Genomic DNA, 23,034 nt, shown 5'->3' on the forward strand with positions numbered 1-23,034 from the left:
TGTGGTCCTTTGAACCAGCGGCTTTGATTTGAAAAGTCAGGTACTGTTTGCCACTTCGTAGCGTCGTCTGCCACATTATCCGCTGAAGGAATCCATCGCCAATCACTCACGACAGTTAGCTCTAAAATTTCGCTGACTCTAAAGGCCAGGAATTAGGAGTAACGCCCGTGGTCGGAACGAATCCATGCCAGATTAGTGTGAGAGTCGGTCCAGGATGTCTGACGTCTGATGGGTAGCGTAAGTGAAGTGAGCACGCCTGCCGCCAATCGGGCCCCTATAAAGGTAGCCTGAAGCTCCATTCAGGGAGCATCTTTACGGGTGCTACCTTCACCTTGCTGCATATAGGAGTACAGTTTAAGACGTCACTCCGAGTATGGAAAAGATAACATGTGGCAGCGTAGGCGTTTTCGCTGGCGTCAACGAAGATGTGCACCATTAGCTCAGACTCGTGACCCAAGTTTTGGAAGTGGCATCGCAGTATTCGCAAACCCTCTACCCTGGAGAGCAGGTGAACCCATTTCAGCCAGCTGGAGTAGTGTTCGTCGGGAAGCTGTCGTCCCAGCCGCAGCCGAAGCGCCAAACTTCCTGAAAGATTATTTTGGCGTATATAACGTAGAAATCGAGGAGTCCCAAAGGATCATAATTGCTCATGACAACGCTTCATACTTCCCTCTTGGTTGGATGGCTGTCGCCGCGCAGCAGTTTCCCAATTTTGTGATGCTGAGCGAGTCGGAACGTAAAACAGTCCGCCTTGGTGAGCCACCACAGGCCCAAAACCTATTCCACTGTTACTTATTGAGGGGTCGAGGCCTCTTTCGGTGTCAATAGCGTTAACTTGCAGTGCGTTCAGTACCCCTTCGGAGTTTGATCGCCAGTTTCTGATATGAAACCCACCTTTGAATAGCCTCCTCTACTGTATCTAAGCTGTCGACCATATCATCAACGTAGTGGTTTTTAACGATGCTTTCGACGGCTCTCGGATAACGGCTGTGGAATTCTCCAGCATTTAGGTTCTTAACGTAAGCCCCGAAAGTCATAACGGACATTACGAATACTGAAAGTTTGCTATGTCCTGGCTCGAGCCACACAAAGCGCTGATAGTTTTGGTCCTCGGATCGGATTCGGACCTGATGGTTAATATCTCCTCTATGTCGCCACTCATCGCTATCGCTCGGGGACGGAACCTCCTCAAGACGGAGACCAGGCATGTTAACTGATCAGGTCCTTTAAAAAAAAATTCAATTGAGAGATATGCTCTTTGGTTTTTGCAGCCGCATCCCACACGATGCGGACTTTTCCTGGTTTGTGGGTGTTGCACACAAGAAAATTCGCCCGATACCAGCAACCTTTGTCCAGTAGCTATTTAACTGGCAAAGGTTTGGCGTATCCTTTGATTACATAAGCTGCGATCTTGGAAGACAAGATCTCGGCGGGCTCCGGGTCTCGCTTTACTTTTGCTTGTAAGCATCGAGCTCTCCGAAAGGTAGCTGGGAGGCTATTAGGAAGTGAGATGTCAGCGTGTCTCCACATCAGGCCAGTCTGAAAACGGCCGTCAATATGCTTTGTCGTAGCCTTAAGTGGTTCGACAGCATGTTGGTATTCTTTGGACATCAGACTTGTCGATTTACAGTTAATGTCGACACTATTAAGGCAGATTTACTCTTTTACAGTCTGCAGCAACTCAGCGTTAGCAGCGGCGTTGCAGTCACAGGTGTGGAACGCATTATAACCAGCCGGTTGAGGCTGCTTTACAAGCACTCCTTTCAGTGTCCATCCTAGGGCTAGTCGGCAATTGTTCAGGTTTATAAGTAGCTTGGGTATGGCATCTTCGTAGGAGGACAACGGTAGGCCTCTAAGATGTGAAAATCTTGCTTGAAGCCCTTTAACATCGAGCGTCTGCAACGGCAGATCCAGCCTCTTTTGTATCCCGGCCTCCATTTGCGTAAGTGAAGACCCATCATCGAAGAAAGCGTAAGTTTGACGTTTGGTATCATTCCCATGGAGTTTTACTGGCAACCACCTAAAAGGAAGGGAATCGGCTTCGCTCCTATGCGCGTTTAGCATTAGGTTAGCAAGTGGTGGGCTAACCCCACCATGAGGATATTTCTGTATTCTTTATTTAAAATTAGTACAATAAGACATTAGTCTTTTGAAGTACAACAGCAATATAAGTAACTAAACAGATTTAGAGGTAATATTAATACTATTAATGCTGGGAATAAAACAATAGATGTACAAACTAAAAATGTGCAGCAATTGGTGTTGGATTGATGAGCAACCGTCTATACCGCAAGTGGCAGTAGATTGGTAGTTGTGTTTGTGATGCGCCTTTAAAAAGCGACGACATAACTTATGCACGCGCACCAATTGCCACCGCCCAGCCCTGTCCGCGCTTCTAAACTGATGACAGCTTCCAACCGAACTACACACACCGTGACAAACAATACCTGCAACCCTCTTCCTAGTTCCGACGTTATTTGCGTGTGCATTTAAATATCCGCGTTTGGTAGAAGTTCTGCAGGCGACGCTTGGTACGAGAATGTTATTCGCTCCTTGAACATACTGAAATAGCCAATCATCTAATCTTTCGAGATTTGAGGTAGTCAACTGCAACGTGTGCATGCCCCAAAAGGCGGCGAGCAATCCTGGCGACTTGCCAACCAACTCTTGTTCCAACTCGGGATTGTTAAGGTGTCAGAACATATTTGAAGCTTTCATTGTTGCGAAGATGTTTTGCACCTCCAAGGATAAATCTACAAGAGCCTCAAGGCAGGTTTCGTTTACTGCTGCTATTTCTCGAATTCGTGCCAGGAGCACGGCAATAATAAGTTCGGGGCGTCCGAATTTCATTCGTAGTGTGACGAGTATTTGTGCGACGCAGGCCGCGTTCTTAACCGCCGCTCCTTCTAACACCTGACGTATGCGCAATAAGTTTTCACCCTCGGAAAATCAACATATTCGGTGGTCAGAAACAGGGGTCATTATTCAGGTTTCCCGTTCAACTTAGGCAGCGCTTTACAAACACCATTACGCGCAGCAATTTGATTTTTGGTAAGGCAGTGGTGTTCAGGTGGCCGTGTAAAAGTCTGTCCTACCAGTTGCGGTTGGGCCACTGTTAGTGCTGACACGAGCTTGGGTACCAATTTCGGTAGCCAAGTCCAATGAAGTTGTTTGGTTTTGCACATTATTGTCAGCTGGTGACTCCTTTGGCTGCAGAGGAGTGGCGTAAATACCGCCATGGTCAAGCTTCCGGATACCTTTACATTTATTTGATTGTCCTAAAGTGGGCATGGTAGGCCCAGTGCAATTCAACCACTTTTGTACTGCGATAGTGTCCAAACCTTCATCGACGGCTGAACATTCGTCTTCGGTTTCTACTTGTTGCAGAAGCTTTTTACGCCTATCAAGTAGAGCAGGTTCCGCTCCTCGTCTTCGATTATTGATGCTTCTGCACGGAGCCGTCGGGCTCTTGCCGATTTACTGCCAGAACTACTCCGACTCGAAGTACCACCTTGTCCAGTTGCGGCCGTAGGTGATGGTTGGGTCGCCTCTGATGTGAGTACGCACGCAGCGCTTTTCTCATGGCTGAGCGTATTTGGCCGATCCTGCCTACCTTCAGTCGGCTGGTTAAGGAGGGCAACACCCGCGCCAAACTTATGTTTGTCCGCCCCAGTCATCGTACTGCGTGAAGGTGTCGAGCAATATGACAAGCGCCAATCCACGTTTTCGATGGAGGCCGTAACGCAGTGCTGCCATAAAAAAAATACAAAATTTCTCAAAAACAAACGAAAAATCCTCAAAATCCGAACAAATTACTCAAAATTTTCTTATTTACTATTTACATAGTTAGCATAAAAATTAATTACATTCTCCAATTCAATTGGTACATTTGTTCTTGCGGTTCCAACAAAGTACCACCGTTTTTTTTATGCCTTGGTTTGTATATAATATTTCTGTAACTATATGAGTGCTCAGTCTGGTTTTCAAGTCAGTCCTACACATTTTTAAACTACTAAATATACGTTCTACTGAAGCAATAGAAAAGGGCTAATTTAGTAGCTTTCATGAACCTGAAGAATCTTTTAATTCAAAAACTTTTTTTCCTATAATTTTATGGATCTAATGAAAAATCAATATAAATATCCTTATGATCGAACAATGTGTGTTCTCTCCATTCGTTATCGAGATTTAGCAAGTTCAAAATAAGTTGAAAATATAACGATGGAATGAAAAAAATTATCGATAACGTCTTGGATATTTAGCAGCAAATGCTGATGTGCTTAACCCTTCGATTTGTGAGAAGGTCCCTAGGGACCTTTTCGTATTTCATGTGCCTATATCTTTTTGTTCAATGCATTTTTGAAAAGAATTTATACATGTATTCCAAGAATAAATTAAGCTGAATCGTTTAAAATAAGTTTCGAAGGGATACGGGATCACGTTCGAGTGTTATTGAGATTTAAACATATATAGTACGGGGATTAGTGACAAGGTCCCTAGGGACCTTGTACAATTTTAGAAGAAATAACAAGTTACTTGTCTTCATGTTTTGATTTTTTTTTCACTTGTTCTTCAAATTATTTCATTCCTAATATATATGCAGGACGTTAATTTAATCAAAAGACAACATAAATACCAAAGAAGTTGCACATGTACAGTCGAAACATCGAGCAACTCTTTGTAGGTCCCTAAGGACCTTCTCACGAATCTAACGTCATCGGCACTGTCACTCATCGGAGGGTTAAGAGCGAAAAACACCACACACGCGGCTTGACAAACCAAACGAAATATTTCTTTCCTTAAAGCTATTTATGTTATGTATGGGGGTTTTTGAAGCTTTGCCAAGCCATTTAAGGGAAATGTGACCAAAAATCAAAATTGTTTGATTTTCTGGCCGCCATGTTGACGTTTGATCAAACCGCTTACGTTGTGTATGATAAAATCGCCTCATTCGCAACGGAATTTTTACCGAATGAGGATGCAAGAGAGAAAAATCGAAGAAAACCAAACCCTTTTACATTGTCAACCGGAAGAAAACTAAAATTCTTTGCTTGAACGAATCATGTTTGCATGGTGTATGGCGAAATGGGAAAAGTAGGTTTGAAGAATGTTTGACAAGACGCTTGTGTGGTGTATTTCGCTGTTTATAAAACTTCGGAAAATTTTTTGTTCAAAAATTTGTAGAACGATTTAACAACTTTCTTGTGTAAAACATGTTTTTTTTTTGCAAATATATCGAGAGAAGATTCCTAAAAAATTCCTCACAATAAAAATCCTCAAAAAATACACAAGCGCTCCCGAAATTCCCCACCTTTTGAGGAATTACTCACAAAGTGGCACCACTGCCGTAACGCCAACACATCGAAAGTGATACCATCGATCGCATACATCACAGCAAACCATTTGCGGATCGTCTGCCTTTAAGCAAATCTTATATCTGTGACCTTCTGACATTCCAGCGTTGAGCATTTGGCAAATTGAGCAATAGTACATTATTTAAAAGTTGTTGCTGAAGCCAGCGATCCCACGCCCAAATTTCCAAAATACTCGTTTTTGTAGTGAGATGTTTGAAATAACTGTTATTTATATTTATCCATTAGTTACAAGTACTTTAGAGATATTACAATAGTACTGTAGTATTTTCAGGGATCTATCTGAATTTAATTAAATAATCTAGAATTTCGCACGCTCCTTGTAAGACTTAAAAGGAAGAAAGGAAAGAAAACGTAATGTCAAAAAACATCATCAAAGAAACTTGTCAGTTGCCGCCACAGGCAACTGTAACACGAAAAATTTCCATACACTCAGCGGTTGAGGACAAGGGATATTCAAATATGATCGGTGTTTCCAAAAACAGTTTTTTTTAATTTGTTAATGATCTTTTTCAGTCTTTTTTTTAATATAGGTGTTAATTTTATATATTTTTTTAACCGAAAGCAGAAAATTCGGTTTTAGAATTCTCCAACAATGCAAAACTTCAAGATAAGAATACAATTTTACGGCGTACCAAAAACTTCAAATTGGCTACTAAATATTTTTGCTGAGCTGGTAGCTAAGCGTAGTAGATTGTGAAGTCGATTGTGAATATTGAAACTTCGTACTAAGTTTGAAAATTGGTTTTATATATCGTTTGTTAAAGCATGAGCCATATTTTAACAAAAAATTAACAACAAATATTTTCCATTACCAACATTGGAAATATTAATTTAGTTTAATTCGATATGTTGTTCATGTTTTTCGGTTTTTTTGCAATGGTTTTAGTATAATTCGGTTTTTTTTCGGTAAATCGAAATTATCAGGTTTTTAATCCAGCGGTTTTAAACGATTTAAAACCCGAATAAAAAACCGTGATTAATCAAAAAACCGATTTTTGGAAACTAGTAAAGAAATTCATTGTGTGTAATTTGGCTGTACCCAAGTCCTTCTCCACTTCGTCGTTCTATCGCAATGGAATTCTTGTTCCTCTGCTACCACCAGCGGTTTCCAAGCTGAATACTTTCAGAGCTGGACTGCTCATTCGAATGAGATGGCCAAGCCAGCTGAGCCGCTGTATCTAAATTTGCTGCAATATCCATGTCGTTGTAATAGCCCTGCCAGATAGAGCACGTTACGTGCATTCCGCTCAAGGATTAAACTGACAGTTGAGTAGACTGTATGCGTTTGCATAGAGAGTGCCAGATTGGCAACCCTTGCGTTGATGGAACCCACGAACGTTGGCTAACACTCAACTTTTGACGCAAGTAAGTCCGGCAATGTTCCCATTTGACATTTCAGTATCATTCGCGCCATTTTATTTTAATTTTTCGTTTGCTCAACAAAATTCCTTAAAAACAAGGAAAACATAATTTGGAAATATTTAATGGAGTATAAATTAATAGAAGCGGTGCAAATGTACCCTTGCTTATATGATAAAAGCATAGTGGCTTATAGAAACCGGTTGGCGAAAGAAAAAGCATGGAATTATGTGGCGGGTGCTACAGGTTGCAGTGGTAAGTGGTGATTGAATAATCTTGTGAGTGTTTTCCAATGTTTTCAAAAATTAATCCGCAGTGGAACAGTGTCAGAGTCGGTGGAGGTCACTTCGCTACCGATTTGTAAAGGAAGAAAGGCGCCTTCTGGGAGTGCTGCAAACGATATGGTAGTAGTGGATGGAAATATTATGAGGCACTGGCATACCTGCAACGGCAGGTGTCACCATGCAAGTAATTTATGCAACCTTTGCTATCATTGAATCCACTGTAGTCAGATTTTTCGGAAATCTTCAAAAAAGCTATCACTGAATTCGGATACATATGTATGTACATTAAAGTGGTCCAAAAATTTATGTAAAAAAATAAGGTCACATTTTTAATGCCGCCAGCCCCTAGGATTGTTCTATACCAAAAAAAAATATACCCCTATTTTTTATTTTGAAAAATAAAAATTAGGGAGTGCTCAAAGCGCTCAAAGTTTTCAATGTATTTTATATGGGGAAAAAAGAACTTTTCGTAGAAATAGTGTAGAATTCTTGAAAATCAATATTTTTCGATCGGAAAACTTTGCTTTTCTTCAGGAGATTCCCGGTAATAATACCCAATTGTTCCTTTAAGAATTTTTTCATGGTAACAATATTTTATAGGTCCGAGAAAATGCAATGGGGGGACCAGTAAAAAATCTTTAATCATAAAAACAGGTTAAATAAACAATTGAATATTAATATTTGAAGTCTCCTGAAGAGAACTACAGTTTCACAATTAAAAAATATTGATTTTCAAGAATTCTACACTATTTCTACGAAAATTTGTTTTTTCCCCATATAAAATACATGGAAAACTTTGAGCGCTGTGAGCACTACCTAAATATTATTTGATTTCAAAATAAAAAAATTGGGGTATATTTATTATTTATTATTATTGGGCCTCTTACACACACATACTTACATAGCTACGAACGTAGCATATACTTTGAATGCATACGTTCCAAGGAATTGATATTCAGTGATTAAATTTTCGTAGTTTCACAAAAATCGGACCGCGATGGTTACAGTTATAGTCCTGAATACCTAATAGAGTATTACGGAGTTACACCGCATGATCGCCTTAAATAATAGACATATTTTGTAATTTAAAATTTTTTTAGAAAAAAAATTCATTCCAGCTGTCGCTAACTGTGTTGTAACCAGAGTTGGGCAAAATTTATTCGAATGACGAATAACAAATGAATAAATTGTTTTTCTTGTTATTCGTAAATAATAAATAATTTTGGTTATTAAAAAAAAAATTATTCGAATGACGGATAAATTATGTTATTCGTTATTCGAATAATTATTATCTTCATTAATTATTCGAATAACGAATAAAATAATAATAAAACAAGTAATTTATGTATATAGATATGTACATATATTTATGTATAAAATGATAACCGTTTTCGTTGTTGTGATTTAACTCAAACCCCTAGATAGATTTAAATGAAATTTTCGGAGGTTATTCCATGCGCATTAAGTCCTATTAAAGGCTACTAGAAAACTCCTTTGTGGCGATGGAGCCGAGTTATTTATAAAAGCCGTATTTATGAACTGATTTCGTTCAAATTCAAAATGTGTTCTTCCTGCATGATGAAAAATACTTATGCGAAAAATGGACCCGCTAGGTGGCGCTACAGTTGAGTTATTTAGAGAATCCCTACTTATTGTACAATCAGGTTGCAATTCATAATGATGCTGCAGTCGAAATCTCTAGAAACCCCATATGTCTGGACTCCTTTGTTTTTAATGTTTATATTATACGAATTTACGATGTCCCACGTCGTCATATACCCTAAATGCGACCTTGCATCTACCTCCGCTTGATGAAATTGCTCGGGCGTCCATTGCTGCAGCAGTAAGACTCAAGGAAACCAGCTCTTGGATATTTTAAAAGTGGCGACTCAGCAAGGAAAGTTTCGACCACATCCTTCCAATTCCTATATCAATGGCCAAATTTTACATCGAGGACGCACATCTGGGCTCTTCAGCATCCTTATAAGGACTTTTGTTGGCCTACATGACATAAGACTAGAGGTAGACGCATCGGACCAATGTTGTAGTTGCAAGATCATAGAAGAAGATTACGCACGCTTAGAAAAGATCTCACAAGTGGAGGTAAAGCTCATGACATTGAAAGGAATTTTTTCTTGCATATAGCATCAGAGCGCTATTTTTTTTGGCAGAAATATGTGTGAGAATTTTTACTTTACCCATATTTGGTTTTCAACGCTATTCTTGCATTGGCCAACGCAAAAAATCTTATCAGGGGCCGCGAAACCATAGGGAATGGGCTAGTATTCTTGATAAAATAGTAAACAAAATTCAGCTAACTTACAATCCTTGACAATAGAAATAAAGTAAAAGGTGGCTCAATGTGTTAAAAATGAGTTTTTATTCATTATTTAAAATAACGAATCAAATAACGAATAAATTATTCGCAAGCAATTTATTCACGAATAATTTATTCGTGAATAAGTTATCTGCGAAAAATTATATTACGGATAAAATTTTATTCGAATAATTATCTAAATAACAATTTATTCGAATAATGCCCAACTCTGGTTGTAACACCTTAAATAGTTTTCATGTGACTACAAGGTTTTGTTTGTACATATATTATTTAAGAACATTTGGCAACGCAACGTTTGGGACCACCATAAATCGTGAAAAATGCACACCGCAGCCTGAGCATTCCGTTAATGTACATGAGTCGCAACCAGGGTTCGGATTTGCTTCATTTTAGCCCCTCGCTCGCTCGTTAGTTTGCTCTGAGCTAGCGCAACTCACGAGCAACAAACGAGGCTGTTTGCAAACGAGCACTCGTTTAGTACGAGTACACGCGGTGAGCAGCCAGCGAGCGAGTAAACAAACGAGAGCAGCGCAAGAGTGGAGCGGCAAGCAAACGAGGACCTCATTAGCTCTGCCCTCGCGAGGGCGTCGTTGCGAGCGAGTCACGCATTTGCAGCAGCAGACGAGCGAGGCGAGTAAACGAGCGAGGCGAGGGTTGTTTGGTCAGCAAAAATAGGTTTGTATAGTAACTTCTCCAGTAAAACATTGCAGCCAGAGCGTAAAAGCAAAATAGAGCGTAAAATTGAGAAGAAGAGAAAACTAGCAGAAAAAGTTACTGAACGCAAAACTAGTAAAAACTTGCAAGTGAATAGTTGTTGCACCCTTTAGATATTCTGCCGTAAACATTATACTATTTATAAATCAATCTTAAACTCTTTGCTCTATACACACGCACTAACGCAGTCCAGTACATCATTAATATTTTGATTTCCACTCATTTTACTTTTGTTTGGGCTAAACCAATTCAACAAATGGCGGCTTTTGACATTTATTCTTCTTCTTCTTCTGCTAGCTAATTTCTGCTAGTAAAAATTTCACTAGCAAGAATTTGAAGCTCTCCCGTGTTGTTGCGCTCTCGATTCCGTGCTCTCTTGCAAATTTTTTGGGTTATCATACACTTTTCCAGTAAAAATTTGCAGGTTCCAGTACAAATTAGTACTGACTATTGGTTACTATACAAACCTAATGTATGGGATAAAAATTGCTGCAACTAAGAATTTCGTGTAAAGGATTGTATGCACGTATGCAGATATGTATATACATACATATGTACAGTATATTTTGCTTTGCTGCCTCTAAAAAGCTTTATTTTTAACATTTATACGGAAACTGCTCCGATAGATGCATTCAACATACCTGCACATTGGCGATACCTGCCTTAAAAATTGTGCGACTAGTATCAATTATCAAAGAAAGTATTACGTTTACCTGCACTGGCCGTACAATTTCCTAATTTTACAACCTTTTATTTATTTTTCTCATCTCGCAGAAAAACGAAAATGGCTATCAATTTATGTAGTTATATAGATAATTAGATAACATTCGGTAAAAATTTCGCTGGGAGTAATTTCTACATGGTAAGTGCTCCGCAAATATTTGGTTTCATAGGGATTCGGATACCTTCCTCATTGAAGTAGTAAAACAAATTCGCTTAAGTGCCTTTTTCGGTTACGTGCACAAATTTTTCGTGCAAAGAAGGATGTGCAGCTAAGCAAAATATACAGTATATACACATATGTTAGTATATATTTATGTATATATTCTCATCCACAGAAGAATAGATTCGTGCTATTTTGACCAGTTTTATCTACTAGGTAGGCACATATGTGAATACATATCTATGTAGGTATAATGTTTTTAATGTTCAATAATTTCTTATAAAATTTCAACTTATGCAATTAGGCCTCTTTTTATGCGGATTTGAATTTATGCGGTTTTTCAAACCCTTTTTCGCTGTAGCGATTTTGCATTTTTGAGAGCTTTTATTACTTTTTTTTTCAATGTGTTAGGGGCAATGCTTCTGATAAATGATTTGTCTTTGTATTCTTACATTCAAGTAATTACTAAGTAATTCGGCTAAGTAACTATGTTACATATGTATAAATGAGAATATAATATTTATAAAAATCATTATTTTGTCTTTCATTTCATAAATGAGTAGGACATTAGCATTTTCAAATGAATATTCCTGGTTAGTCCCCATACATATGTATGTATGTAGTATAATAAAAGTACTATTTGGGGCGTTAAACAATATTTGATAATGAAGGCTGGTCCACATAGAATTTTCGCGTTGGTTTGACAGAACGCACGTTAAAAGTATGCGTTCTACAATGAAGCTTGGCAGAGACTACTTTGGCCATTAAATAAATTAACATAACCAGAGATAAATTAATATTTTATATCAATAATTGCATGAAAAATTATATTTATTGCCCTCATTTGATTAAAAGGAAAAAAAACATTTCATATAATTTTATTTATTTGCAACAGCTGGCGACCGACGCAGCGATCTTTCTGCTTTGTGTGTGTGTTTGTCTGCTCTTAGCGTTGCCTAATTTTGGCTATGTGGACGGCTGCTTTGAAATTCAACGCCAACGCAACGCCAAAGTTGTATGTGAACCAGCCTCTATTCTTTGTTTACGCAAATTTTCCCATGTCATATGTCCTTCAACAACAGGCCACAAATAAATTTTTCACCAAGGATTATATTTCATTCAACAGGTATACAGCATAACTGCTACAAGTAGCAAACTATTTGGGCTTACTTGCTTTTTTTTTCTGCGGCACAAACGATTATAATATCTTCGTTACTTACTTTTCTCTGTAAAGACAAAATACATGCATATGTACATACATACATATATAACTATGCATGTTATGTATATACATATCTAACTATAAAAAATATTACATTCCATAATCTATGCTTATGTATGTAACAAATTTTATTTGTTGTTTTAAATGCTGCCCTAATATAATATTCACATGTTTATATGCATATGCACATATGTACATACAATCATTAAGATACTTTCGTACATAATCTCTTGACATACATTCCTATATTTCTATGCACAAAAATGCATGTGTTTTATAGTACACTCGGAGCGCTCCCTCGTCGCTCACTCGTCTTACCTAGCAGAGCTAGTAAGCAGACAGCTACTCGCCTCGCACCGCGAGCGAGGCAACACACAACAGCCTCGCTCGTTTAATAGGAGCGCGAGCAAACACGAAGCGCACGCTCGTTTGCCGAGCAAGCCAAACTTCTCGTGCCTCGCCTCATTGCTGCTACGAGTACGAGCTGCGAGCGCCTCGTTTCCTGCGAGGCATTGAGTGGGAGTTTGCTCGCTTGCTCGCTCGAACTCCGAGTTTTTGCCTACCTTGGTCGCAACCTCTTTTCGAATATTGCGAGGATGAAGAGCCCGTATTTGAGCAGACGCAGCAGACAGGGCTAACTACAGTGGTTCACCAATCACCGTCAACCCGAAAAAGAGCCAATTGTGACCACTTCTAGAGCATTGAATCGGAAAGAAGATGAGGAGCGACTGGACACTCTATGTGGAGCCGTAAGCGACTGGCTAAAAAAATCAGAAGCTGCTCCACAACCAGTTAGCCGTAATTCCGATTTTTTAAATGTTCTGGACAGCTATCTTCTGAAATATGAAGAAGATGTTTAAGATAGAATGAAAATTGAAATACTGAATTTCGTTTTTAATGGCGGGCAATTTGTTGTCCTGTAAAAACCTTATTTCACTTTTATTTCAATAAATTTATTTAATCATTTTAATTGAATTTGTTTTTAATGGAATACAATTTGTTGTCTTTATTTAATTTTTTATTTCAATTATTTTTTTACATAAACTTAATAGAAAGTACAAAATGAATGTTATGAAATGAACTGATTTATAAATTCAAAATAATTTAGTGTTATACGTTTTGTATATACAGTGGTGGCAGAAATAATAGAAACTTTTTATTTTGACCAGTTTTGGCTATATTACTTTTGTTTATTTAATATTTAATATTTTTTATAAAAGCCTAGCGCATTATATAACACACACCATGTAAATCCACATTTCAAACCTTGTACAAAAATTATAAAAATTCAACAAATTTTACCAAAATTCTGAATAAAAAGTTTGAAATTTTTGGAGGATTTCGGTAAAATTTGTTAAATTTTTATAATTTTTGTACAACGTGTGAAATGTGGATTTATATGGTGTGTTATATAATGCGCTAGGCTTTTATAAAAAAATATTAAACTTTAAATAAACAAAAGTAATATAGTCAAAACTGGTCAAAATAAAAAGTTTCTATTATTTCTTCCACCACTGTATATATATATATATCTACAGTTGGATCTGAATACTCTTGCGAATTGGTGTTCGCTTAATTGTTTATATCTGAATTTAAATAAATGCAGTGTGGTTACTTTTTCGAGAACGAGGAATAATATCATCAATAATTATAAATTGGACGACTGCAACATTGCACGCAACTCCGAAATGAAAGATTTGGGCACTTTTTTCGACTCTAAACTAACATTTTTGAAGCACGTCGATTATATTGTGTCTAAATCCTTTTCGTTGATCGGTTTTATAAGAAGAAACACTCAAGAGTTCAGGGATCCATTTACTCTGAAGTCACTTTATATATCTTTAGTTAGGAGCCGCCTTGAGTACTGTTCAATAATTTGGAATCCTTATTATGAAGTTCACTCAAACAAAATAGAAAGAGTTCAGAAAGTTTTTTCAAAAATGGCTATGCGTAAGATGCCGTGGCATGGTTATGCTCCACCCTATATAAGCAGACGTAAACTGCTTGGGTTGCAGTCCCTGCAGGACAGAAGGGACTACTTCTCAATTATGTTCGTATACAATGTTCTGATATATTAATTGTGCCGAACTTGCCAATTTAATAAATTTATATGATCCTCCACGTAATCTGAGGCAGAATAGAATATTGGTAGGTACAATGCATTCCACCAATTACGCTACTAATAAACCGATTGCTAGGTGTATAAGGTTGTGTAACACTTACTCCAGCGTAATCAACTTTAATTTAAGTATTGATAGATTTAAAATGTATCTCTTCATAATCTTTAATTAAGAGATAATTGTTTAATAGTCTGTAAGATCCTACTTCTGTAGACTGAATTAATAAATAAATAAATATGTTTGTTCATGTATACATTTATTAAAATAAGTCCGCGTTCCCTTATCATTTTGTAAATATTCGCAAAGCTTTTTGTGTTAAATACTTTTTATTTTTAAATGGTTTATATTACAAAAAAAACATAAATCCAAGTTTCAAACTTTATATTATACTCAGAAAAGTTAAGAAATTTTCATTAAAATTTCAAACTTTATTCAAATTTCTACAAAAAAAAAATGGTACACAGTCCTATAGTCCATTATTTTTTAGTATAATATAGTGCAAGTGTGAAACCATGAAGATATATATGTATCAAGGAAAAGTGTAGCACACTCAGCTAAAAAGATATTAAAAATCAACGGGATTTTTAGAAACTTCACACTTGTAATTTATTATATTAAAAATAATAGACTATAGGAGTGTGTACCAATTTTAATAAATAAAGTTTGAAATTTTAATGAACATTTTTTAACTTTTCTGAGTATAATATAAAGTTTGAAACTTGGATTTATGTGTTTTTTATAATATAAACCATTTTTAAATAAAAAATATTTATCCCGAAAGGTTTTGTGAATATTTAAAAAAGAACTTATTCTACCAGGAGTCTGTACATGATCTCTTGTAACGCAATGAAATGTAATGTTAGAAACTAAATAAGAAAATTTAATTTAAATAAATAGATATTGTACGTTTTGTAAATGTATGCAAATTTATACAAGTGCATACATTGCTGCGCAAAATTATTGACACAGAATTTTTCACAATGTATGCAAAATTGTTTACTCTTTATTTTTTAAAACTTTTTATAAAACTACTGTTCAGACTACACCAAAAAACCAAAAAAATAAAATCTCCAAACTTTGTACAAAGCTCAGGAAAATTTAATAAATTTGCATACATATTTGCAAATTTTAATCAGATTTTTTGCAAAAATTCTAAGTATGCAGTTTTATAGCTCATTCAATTTTATTTGCTAAGAAATTGCGTAGGTTTTTGCACTTTGTTATACCAAAATTGAATTGGCTATAAAACTGCATACTTAAAATTTTTTCAAAAAATCTGATTAAAAGTTGCAAATATGTATGCAAATTTATTAAATTTTCATGAGCTTTGTACAAAGTTTAGAGATTTTATTTTTTTGTTTTTTGTTGTAGTGTGAACAGTAGTTTTATAAAATATTTAAAAAAATAAAGAGTAAACAATTTTACATATATTGTGAAAAATTCTGTGTCAATAATTTTGAGCGGCGCTGTATATGTACATGAGCTTTTGTAATACAATGAAAGGTTATGTTATGAACTGAATAAGAAAGCACAAAACCAAATGTGAAGTTATGAACTGAATTAAAAAATAAAATTACTATACAAAATAAATTGTTATAAGTTTTGTTTAAATTCTTAAATGTACAGTGGCTGTACAGTCTACAGTGAGTGATGTCAATATGTGGTGCGGCTATAATTTTTATTTTCATATTATTTCACATTATTTATTATTATTATTTCATATTCTTTTCATATCAAAATTACAATATGCATATACAGTGTAGGTCATATCATTTTGGACCAAATTCTAAATGATATTGTTTGTTTGTGTTTACTACAGAAGCCATTTAAATAAAAATTGAAATCTTTGTACAAAATGTATAATTAAAAAAAATTAACAAGAAAATAGTCAAAATTTTGAAACTTGTTAATCAGAACTTTAAAAAATATTTATGCAATTTTGTTGCCTATTACATTCTAGTATAATAAAGTGCAAGTTTCAATTAGCTAAAGATTACCGTTGATTTTTTAGTTTTTTCATTTCGTTCATGGAGGAAATGCGCAACACTCGATAGTCTTTAGCCACTTCAAATTTGCACATTATTGTACTCAAATTGTATGGGCTATGAAACTGCATACCAGACATTTTTTATTAAAAAATTTAAACTTTTAATGAAAATTCGGTGAACTTTCGGTGATTTTGTATACTGTTTGAATCTTTGATTTGTATTGTTTTTGTCCTTGCATGCCATCATGTTTTGCGTCTCCGCTTGGCAAAATCATCTTGGCCCTCTTGAGGCTAAAAATATCATTATATGTTAACTATTTTCGCACATTAGATAAAAAATATAAATCACCTTTTTCTTTATTGTGCCATCCTTTGAATTGGATGGGATACAAGGTAACTCTTCAGATCAGCTGTTAACTTAAACGCATTTTGTAAAGCATTGTTCGAACCTATACGCCTAGCTCTTTGCAAGGGGATCGAAATATCACTCCGCCACAATCCTCTTCTGATAGAGTCGCCGTCCTCCTGGTCAACATATTCCGGCGGGGAATAGCTACCATCGTGCATCTTGAGAAAATTGTGTATTAGAACAGCAGCCTTTACAATTTTCTCGGCTGATGAAGGGCTCATTTGTAAGGGATTTAAAAGGATTCTCCATCGACAAGCCAAAATCCCAAATGCATTTTCTATAACACAGCGTGCTCGAGATAAACGTTTGTTAAAAATTTGCCTCTCCAGAGATAAGTTGGTTCCTAAAATGAGTAAATGCGTTTAATTAGAAAATACTAATTTTTAAATTGTTCATACAAACCTCTTTAAAAATGGCTTTAACGGGAACGCATTATCTCCAACAAAATAATGGGGAAAAGTCATAGTCTGGTAGCACACCGTTTTCAGGAAGATCCAGTTTTCCACTACAGAGCTGTGTCCCAAAGCCAGAATTCCATAAAATGCCACCATCACTTTGCGAGGCGTAAGCTCCAATATCAATGCAAGTGAAAGTATAATTTGCATCACACACCGCCAGCAGAAATGGAATGGATTATAAAAAGCGGAACCAGAGTTTGATGGGCAAAATATGTTTATGTGCTTGCCATCAATTGCACCAATACAATTGGGTAAATTCCACATGGAATTAAAATCGATTGCGATACGCTTCCATACGCTCATCCTTCTTAGGAATCGACAAATAAATTGGCCCAAGTACCTCCCAAAAAGCATCGCACGTTTCTGCCAATATTTCCCTCATTGTGGAAAGTCCATTTTAAAGGAAGAAGCATAAAACTGTTTACTTCCTCCGTGAGCCAAATAACTATAATTTACAATATTTTAATATACATACTCATGATATATGAATAACTTACCAGAGGGTCAAGTAAAGTCGACATTCTGGAGAAATGGATGGCCTATTAGAATTGTTTCTAGTAATCTTTCCTTAATAAAATTATTAATAAATATTATTTTTCTTAAATTCCTCCCTAAATCCATAATTCGTGGCGAAAAATCCGTGAGTGTCCCGATTCTGTAGAGGAGGTCGCACCCACCATCTACGGCCTTCATAAAGCCTGTTGAAGCATTCTCTGGCTTCCAGCAACATGAGCAATATTAAAATAACTTCAATTATTTCCATTTTTTTTTATCTTCTTCACAAATATTAGTACAACTAAAAATATAGATTTATTTTGCATTCAAAGAAAAATTTGCCGCCAGTACAAAACCGCTGACTTGTTTAAATGCGACAACGCTTTCATTGTGGCGTACCTATGCGTTTCCTACGCTTTTTCAGTTGAACGCTGGAGCCGGGACGTACGTAACGTACTCTCTCTGGCAGGACTATAAGGTTGCAAACAGAGTGGAAGCGAAGCCGAAGACGAAGATGAAGACGAAGCCGAAGACGAAAAACAGTGCGGTAGTAAACATATGAAAGTGATCACAGTGCAAGCAAAGACGGAGACGAAGATGAAGATGTTGCGCAAGCGGTCAGCTTGAAACAGTGCGGTACTGTTTACAAAGACAAATCGCTTGCTGTGATGAGTTGTTTACAATTTATTTAACTGTTTGCAATTGTGAAAAAACGCGTTTTTTAAGAAATTGGATAAATTTTTGGTAAAATGTAATCACACGTATTAATTGGCATTCTTGTATATTCGAAAAATTTCTGTCCGTCTTGCCGTAACACATAATACAAGTGGCGAAATTCTCCAAAAGTTGTCCTATGCAAATTATTTCATGAATTGCTGTTTTTTCTTTATTTTCTTTTAATTTTATCTAACAAAAAGGGTTTTATTTAGAAACAAATCTTCATATCATTCATCTTCCACTATGTACACTCGCCAGCTTGCCCGCAACGCAAGCAATTCGTCTTCGGCTTCGTCTTCATCTTCGTCTTCGGCTTCGCTTCCACTCTGTTTGCAACCTAAGGCTCATACAGCTCATCGTTCCATTGTTTGAGGTATTCGCCGTCGCCAACGCACACAGGCCGGTAAATCTTCGTCCTGTCCTCGTTTACGCCAGCAATTGTACCCTCTTTTAGTAAATTATCTTATCCAACATCAGATTAAAGAAATCACAAGAATGGGAGTCATCTTTTCTGAAACCTCGTTTGGTACCAAACGGCTCGGAGAGGTCTTTCTCAGTTCAGACGGAGCTGTTGGAATTGCTGACCGTCCGTTCACACCGACGTATCAGTTTCGCAAATAAATACGTAATTCAGACATCGTGGCGTATATTCAACATCCTTTCGTGCCGCCGAAAGAGGCTTTGATGTCAACAAATAGATGGTGAGCGTTGACCCTTTTCTCGTTTATATTCTTAAAAATTTGGTGTATGGTAAATACCAGAGCTGGGCGATAAGGATTACGATTACTAAACGATTAGGATTGCAGTAATCCCAACAAGCTAAAAACACAAGATTACGATTACAGTAATCCTTTATCGAACGAACTTAGAATACGATTACAGTAATCGTAATTTAAAAAAAGTTAAAATAACGATTACTGTAATCGTAATCCAAGTTCGTTCAATGAACGATTACTTTAATTGTAATCCTGTATTATTTTATTTGCGGGTTATACAAAGTTTATTTAACTACTTTACTTATTAACTACTTTACTTATTATGTTTTTTTTTATTTTAATATTAGTTTCATTTATTTGTCTGTTTTTTTTTAAGATAAATACATATTATCCTCATATTATCGTTAAGCGCGCATTTATATTTCGCAAATTTATAGAATAACTTCATTTAAGATTACTCAAAAATTGTAATTAGAAAAATTTTAAATTTAAAATTATTGCATTCGTTCATCGAACGAACTTAGATTACGATTACAGTAATTGTAATTTTAAAAAAGTTGAAATTACGATTCTTCTTCTTCTACTTTATTGGCGCTGTAACCGCCTAAGCGATTTTGGCCGAGTCCAAAACAGCACGCCAGTCATTTCTCTTCTGTGCTAACTGACGCCAATTGAAAATGCCAAGCGAAGCCAAGTCCTTCTCCACCTGGTCTTTCCAACGCAGAGGAGGCCTCCCTCTTCCTCTGTTACCAGCATCGCGACCCGCGTTGAATATTTTCAGAGCAGGAGCGTTTTTGTCCATTCGAACGACATGGCCAAGCCAGCGGAGCCGCTGAATTTTAATTCGCTGCACTATGTCTATATCGTTGTAAAGCTCATACAGCTCATCGTTAAATCGTCTGCGATATTCGCCATCACCAACGCGTAAAGGTCCGTAAATCTTTCGCAGAATCTTTCTATCGAAAACTCCAAGAGGCGCCTCATCAGATGCTTTCATTGTCCATGCCTCCGCGCCATACACCAGCACAGGCATGATGAGTGACTTATAGAGTGTGATCTTTGTACGACGAGAGAGGACTTTACTTCTTAATTGCCTACTCAGCCCAAAGTAGCACTTGTTGGCAAGAGTGATTCGCCGTTGGGTTTCAAGGCTGACATTATTATTGGAGTTAATGCTGGTTCCCAAATAAACGAAGTCGTCTACTTTTCCAAACTTGTAACTGTCAACAGTGACGTGGGTGCCAAGACGCGTATGCTCTGACTGTTTGCGTGATGACAGGAGATACTTCGTTTTGTCCTCGTTCACCACCAGACCCATTCGCTTTGCTTCTCTATCCAATCCCGAGAAGGCAGAACAGACGTAGCCCTTGTTTTTACCGATAATATCGATGTCGTCGGCATACGCCAGCATTGTACGCTCTTATAAAGTATTGTGCCTGAGCGGTTCAGTTCTGCGGCTCTTATTATCTTCTCCAACATCAAATTAAAGAAATCACACGAAAGGGAGTCCCCTTGTCTGAAACCTCGTGTGGTATCAAACGGCTCGGAGACGGCCTTCCCGATTCTGGCGGAGATGGTGGTATTGCTCGACGTCATTTTACACAGCCGTATTAGTTGGCAAACCTCCGAGTGTATTTCTGCCATGAAAAACAGCTTCTCAGAAAAATACAGTCGCCGTTCCGCTTTGTGTGACAACATCAAGGCGCATACCACAAGTCGGAGGAGAAGCTCGGCCAAACACTAACATATGTGTAAGCGCCAATCTATTATTATTATTATTAGTTTCACGGGGATACCAAATTCAGACATCGCGACATAAAGGCAACTTCTCTTCGTGCTATCGAAAGCGGCTTTTAAATCGACAAATAGATGGTGTGTGTCGATCCTGTTCTCGCGGGTCTTTTCCAAGATTTGGCGTATTGTGAATACCTGATCTGTGGTGGATTTTCCAGGCCTAAAGCCACACTAATAAGGTCCAATCAGCTCGTTGACGGTGGGTTTCAGTCTTTCGCACAATACGCTCGATAAGACCTTATAACCTATGCTTAGAAGGCTGATTCCGCGGTAGTTTTGGCGCGCATGGCGGCGTCGCCTTTCTTGTGGATTTGGCAGAGCACACTTAAATTCCAGTCGTCGGGCATGCGTTCATCTGACCATATTCTGCATATGAGCTGATGCATGCACCTCATCAGCTCCTCGCCGCCGTACTTGAATAGCTCGGCTTTCAGCGCTGCTGCCATTCAGTAGGTTGTAAAAGTGTTCCCTCTACAATTTAAGTATATTCTGGACATCGGTCACTAGGTCGCCATTGTTTCTTACAAGAGTTCGCCCCGGTCTTGAAACCTTCCGTAAGTCGCCTAACCCTCTGATAGAATTTTCGGGCGTTCTTCCTGTCGGCCAGCATCTCAAGCTCTTCGCACTCACGTATTTCGGCCTCTCTCTTCTTATTCCGGCAAATACGTCTCGCTTGCTTCTTCGTTTCCCTATAATGGTCCCACATGGCTTGCGTTGCGCCCGATCGCAGCGTGGCAGGTGGCATCTTTTTCTCTGCGGCTTATTGACATTCCTCATCATACCAGTTGTTCTTTCGGGCTCGCTGAAATCCAACTACTTCCTCGGCGGCGGTATTTAATATCGGCAAATGTGGTTCCACTGCTCGCGTATGTCGGATTGTTGAAGAGTGCTCTCAGGGAGCAGGTGTGTGAGTCGAGTGGCGTATAAATTTGCCGTCGGTTGTGATTGCAGATTTTTGACCTTAAGCTTTCCTTGCATTGTTGGGTGCACGTTTTTGCTGCACCCGCGTATCTTGGCTACAACAAGATAGTGGTCCGAGTCGATGTTTGGAGTGTACGTACGTCTAAAACGCTTGAAGCATGCCTTCCACAACATGATCTATTTGGTTTCTCGTTTTTCGATCTGGAGGCAGCCATGTACCTTGGTGAATGTCCTTATGCTGGAACCTAGTAATACATATTACCATGTTTCGGGCCCGGCGAAGTCGATCAACCTCAGTCCGTTATCGGACGTTTCGTCGTGGAGACTGAATTTTCCGACAGTGGCGCCAAAGATCCCTTCCTTGCCTACCTTGGCATTAAAATCGCCAAGCATGATTTTGACATCGTGTCGGGGGCAGCGCTCATATGTACGTTCCAAGCGCTCATAGAAGAGATCCTTGGACGCCTCATCCTTCTCTTCCGTCGGGGCAGAATCTATCTTTGATGCGGATTGTGGCTAGACGTTCGTCCACCGGAGTGAACGCCAGTACTCGGCGACGGAGTCTCTCTCCTACCACGAATCCAACACCGAATTTGCGCTCCTTTACGTGGCAACTGTAGTAGACGTCTCAAGGCTTCACGCTTACTTTTCCTTGCCCAGTCCATCGCATTTCTTGGACGGCGGTGATGTCAGCCTTTGTCTTCCCGAGGACATCCACCAGCCAGGCAGAGGCACCTTCCCCATTAAGGTTCCGGATATTCCAGGTGCATACCCTTAAATGATAGTCCTTTATACGTTTGCCGTGGTCTTCGTCATAAAATGGGGGTCTCATCCGAGGCTGTTTTTTTCTTTTCATTGGGCGGGGTTTTAATATGGCGGGACCCAAACCCAGCGCACGCGAAGTTTTACGCCTTCTCACTTTAGCTCGCTCCCAAACGGGTGTTTGGTTGCCACCCAGAGGGGTGTTTGGTTGCCACCCAGAGGATGCGTGGATATAAATATCCGGACGTTGTGAGCTGCGATTTGAACCGTACGCACAAGAATCGCTTCTAGCCACTCCCAGGTGAATGGCAGTCAAAAGTTTTCCATTTCTGCTCACGGAACCATCCGAAATTACGATTACTGTAATCATATTCTAAGATGCCTTCGATGAACGATTACCGCAATCCGAATTTAATAATTTTTAAAATTGGGATTAAAGTAATCGTAATCCTAGATGCAACTGATTACACATGTAATCCT

At 38.0% G+C, this 23,034-nt stretch overlaps 1 protein-coding gene and 1 long non-coding RNA gene across 2 annotated transcripts in view; both read right to left on the reverse strand.

Annotated features, from left to right (window-relative positions):
• The window catches only part of LOC118745597 (homeobox protein onecut), a 261,747-nt gene that overhangs the window by 33,813 nt on the left and 204,900 nt on the right, over positions 1–23,034 (reverse strand). The window lies entirely within an intron of this gene.
• On the reverse strand, positions 16,246–19,217 carry LOC118745599. The gene is made up of 3 exons (XR_004993659.1): positions 17,094–19,217; positions 16,632–17,034; positions 16,246–16,573 (listed from the first exon to the last, which is right to left on the reverse strand). It is a non-coding gene; the product is annotated as an uncharacterized LOC118745599 (long non-coding RNA).

Source organism: Rhagoletis pomonella, unplaced genomic scaffold, assembly GCF_013731165.1.
Source record: "Rhagoletis pomonella isolate Grant_MI unplaced genomic scaffold, Rhpom_1.0 Rhpom_scaffold_00009, whole genome shotgun sequence".
NCBI classification, from domain to species: Eukaryota; Metazoa; Arthropoda; class Insecta; order Diptera; family Tephritidae; genus Rhagoletis; species Rhagoletis pomonella.